General features: G+C 40.6%; 1 pseudogene; it reads left to right on the top strand.

Moving 5' to 3' along the window:
• The first annotated feature begins 2,274 nt into the window (after positions 1-2,274).
• Positions 2,275-3,163, top strand: LOC138434652 (non-homologous end-joining factor 1 pseudogene; annotated as a pseudogene).
• The last annotated feature ends 1,107 nt before the right edge of the window (positions 3,164-4,270 follow it).

The following is a 4,270-nucleotide window of genomic DNA, read 5'->3' as shown; positions in this document are numbered from 1 at the left end:
TATTCTTGAGTATAGAAACTGAAAACTAACAAGACAGAATTTGACTAGTTTACAGCTCTACAGTCAATGTATCAGTCTTGGTGATTGGAAACCTACTGGAAATACTTCAAACCATATTTTCAAGTTATGTTTTTACTAGCCAATTACCAAGAAAGCTGATTCATTGGAAAAGCCCCTGATGGTGGGAAAGATTGAAGGCTACAGGAGAAGGGGGCTATGGAAGATGAGATGGTTAGACAGATAGCATCACCCACTTAATGGACATCAATTTGAGCAAACTCCAAAGAATAGTGAAGAAGAGAGGAGCCTGGTGTGCTACAGTCCACAAAGTCGCAAAGAATCAGACACAATTTAACGACTAAACAACAACCAAGAGAGGATAGGTAATGTTGGTTTGAGAGAAGAGTTAAGTGTTAAAATAGAGTAATTGAAGAACACATTCTTTGATCAGAGACCTGCAGAAAAGATAATCGAGAAAACCACATGACTATTGGGAAAATTTTCCAGGCCCAGTGCACAGTCTCAAGGACCTGAGTCAAGAGCATGCTTTGTGTGTTGAAGAACAAGGAAGCTGATTTTTAGAACAGAGTGGAGAAATAGGAGATGTTGTCAGAGAGCATGGGAAGGAAAGAATATATGTAAGGTTTTGTGCAATTTTTAAGGGATTTTACTGTTAATAAAATGAGAAATAGCTGAAGGTTTTGAGTAGAGGTGTTACAGATCTTACTTTTTAAAAATATCTATTCTGAACATTTTAAAATAAACATAAGTAATGATAAATATTTTATTGTACCTATCACTTGAATTTTCAAATAGAAACATTACAGCAAACAGATTAACTCCAGAATTTCCCTCAAGAGTAACACATTTAGAAAAGAAATTTTGAATCTGTCTTTCCTATAACTCATCCTATGTCCAACAAGAACCTTAATATTGGGCTCTATTCATGCAATTCACTGGCTTAAAAAGTCACTACTGATTTCTACAACAGCTAACCTCCATTTATTTGCCTGATTTTCAACTACCACCAAATCAGTTTTCTTCATTATGTTTCCATGATCAGAACTTTTTTCCACCTTCTTTCCTATCCAAAGACTTATAATTTCCAAGTTTTCTTTACCAACCACTCCTATTCTCACCAGTGCTGTTATCTTTCAGCACTTTCATAACCATACCATTCTGGACCATACAATATTATAGAACCATTTCTTTCTTCCTCTTCCTTTTGTTCCCCCAGCTCTTGGCTTAACAGAGGGAAGGGAGACAGAGGTAATTCCCCATAGTACGTGTCTCTCATGTTGCCTAGCAAGTTTCAGTCTCCTTTATGTCAATATCTTTATTACAAACCTGTTTTACCATCTTAGTATAAACATCACTCTTCTCTATGAATATTATTTGTTGTGTTCCAGTAAAATACTTATGTGGCTATTCTTAAATATTTACAAGAATTCAGGATACATGCCTAATATGATTTCAGTCATGCCCCCCTCTTTCTACAACATAAAGAAAATATAGGTATGGGAACAATGACAAAACAAGTCAACAGTTTATTACTGGTTTGCTTTCAGTCTCATAATCCAATTCTAGAGCACTGTTAATTTGTCTAGACCATTTGAAGGAAACCTTAATTAGCTAACTTAATCAGTTTGCATGTCCTAAAAGTAAAAGTAGTATAATTCCCCAATTTATAGATTTTGCTAAATCCAAACATGAGACTTAAAACTTACTCAATGAAAAAAGCAAGCATAACTATTAATAAAAATGTGAGAGTTAGACCTAAGAAAGCCGAGTGCAGAAGAATTGATGCTTTTGAACTGTCGTGTTGGAGAAGAGTGATGGAGAAGGCTCTTGAGAGTCCCTTGGACTGCAAGGAGATCAAACCAGTCAATCCTAAAGGAAATCAGTCCTGAATATTCATTGGAAGGACTGATGCTGAAGCTGAAACTCCAATACTTTGGCCACCTGAGGCAAAGAATTGACTCCTTAGAAAAGACCCTGATGCTGGGAAAAATTGGAAGTAGGAGGAGAAGGGGATGATGGAGGCTGAGGTGGTTGGATGGTATGACTCAATGGATATGAGTTTGAGCAAGCTCGGGGAGTTGGTGATGGACAGGGAAGCCTGGCATGCTGCAGTCCATGGGGTCCCAGAGAGTCGAACATGACTGAGTGACTGAAATGAAACTGAATTAATAAAAACACACTGACCTTTTCGTTTGTGCTGGCGGGCCAGCCTGCCATGGGGAGGGTGGGTGAGAGCTCCCGCAGCCACTCACAATGGAGGAACTGGAGCAAGGTTTGAGATGCAGCCATGTGCACGGCTCGAACTTGCTGATAACTCCCTCCTGGCCAAGGCTTATATCACTAGGCCTTGCTGGTTTCAGATCTTTAACAAGTGTGGCAAGAACAGGTGTACACTAATGTGATTAGTCAGCGAGCCAAGGAACTGAACAAGCACCTGACTGCTCCTCCTGAGGCTTTTCTTTGACATTTGGATGATCTGCTTTGCCCTTTGTTGAAGGATGCTTCTTGCCCTGGCATAGCTGCATTCTCCTGTGATTGTGTGGCAGAGGCACTGACACTTTGGAGGCAGAGTAAGTGTACTGGTCTCCCATTCTACTGGAATTTCCACTGCATCCTAGCTAGCCCTTTGGTGGTCTCCTAATGTTTGATTTGTCCTCTGATGGGCACGAGTCTGGCATTGCAGTGCCAGGTGAGTGACCTAACAATGATGCTTCATATGATAGATCTAGAGATCCAGGACTACCAGGAGAGTGGGGCTACGCTGAGCCAAAACTGGTTGAAGACAGAGCCACTTGAATAGACTTTCTTCTTGGAACGATTTATGGTGGAGAAACTACCAGAGGCATGCAGTGTTGGTGATGGAAGACCCTTCATCACAAATCTGCAGAGTCTGGATATGGAAGTCACCAGATAAAAGATCCAGGTGGGACAGAAACATCAGGGTGCCGGAGATCCCCAGACCTCACGCAGCACCTTCTCACAGGGAACTGATAACCAACTTCTGAACCAGCCAGAAGAGCCTGTCTCCTCGGCACCATCCCTCCCAGGACCTGGGAAGGAGCCCACAGTTCCTTCAGCCCAATGCAGAGACCTCAGCTGTTTGAAAGTGCAGAGGAAGAAGCTAACAGCGCTCTGCAGTTAACCTGTCTCCATCTCAACTGCTAAGAATGGACTCGGAGAGGAGTTTCCTAGTGTCTCCTTGGAAGGAGATCCTGTGGCAGCAGCATCTCTGACACAGAGCTATCCAGTCAGGGACTCCACCATAAGGGCCAGATAACTGAAGCTCATGTTGACAGGCATGGCCACTGTTAACAAGGGAATCCTGGCTCCAACCCATTGGGCTCTGGCCTTTCTTGTCTGAGTGGAAGACTGTCTCTGGGAATCCCACACCCTCCTTTCTTTTACTGAAGGTTCTCTAGACTCAGGATCTACCATGGACTTTCGGTATACGGGACAGGTCAGCAAAAAGGCACAATGTACCTTTGTCTTCTTTCCAGAGTCCCTAGCTACTCCCAGATGCTCCTCAGAGACCAAGTAGTCACATTCCCGAAAAAAACAAAACAAACAAACAGAAAAGACACATTGAAATCAGAAAGGAAAGAATGTGTGGGCAAGTAGTAGTATTTAATGCTTCCAAATGGATAATTTAGATGTCAGTACCAATCTTCAACCAAGTATAGGCAGCAGGCATACACCAGTAGCTTCTTGAATGATACAGAGTTCAAAGGAGAAAAAAATCAAGCCTGAACCAAGCCTAAGCCTGAACCAAGCCTGACTGTTAAGCAAGATCTTTTACCATAGATGTGTATAATAAAGAGAACTAAGAAAAAATATGTAATTAATACATGTTGACTTTGTAACAAATTCAAGATCTCTACCTTTTAAAAAACTGATTTGACCACCTGTGCTTGAATGAAATTGATCAAAATTAGTTCTTCACTTCTCTTTTAAAATGGAGAGGATTTGCCTTTGATCTTCACTGGGGATGAATTAGAGTGGGGGCAATTAATGAGGAGTGGAGGAAGATGAAAGAAGACTTGAGTGCTTCTTAAAAGCTAATTGTGTATTTATTCAATCCCATGTTGATTAGTTGTCATTAGAGCCTGTTATTTATACTTCAGGATAAACTAGATTTAGTTTTTTTTTTTTTTTAAGTCACCAGGTTGCCAATAAAGAATATTTAATTCAAAGATTTTGTTATTGTATTTTTTATTACATGTGAAAGGATGACCAAGTTTTCATTTATAAT

The sequence above is a fragment of the Ovis canadensis genome, chromosome 2, assembly GCF_042477335.2.
Source record: "Ovis canadensis isolate MfBH-ARS-UI-01 breed Bighorn chromosome 2, ARS-UI_OviCan_v2, whole genome shotgun sequence".
Lineage (NCBI taxonomy): Eukaryota > Metazoa > Chordata > Mammalia > Artiodactyla > Bovidae > Ovis > Ovis canadensis.
This window is presented reverse-complemented; position numbering and strand designations above follow the sequence as displayed.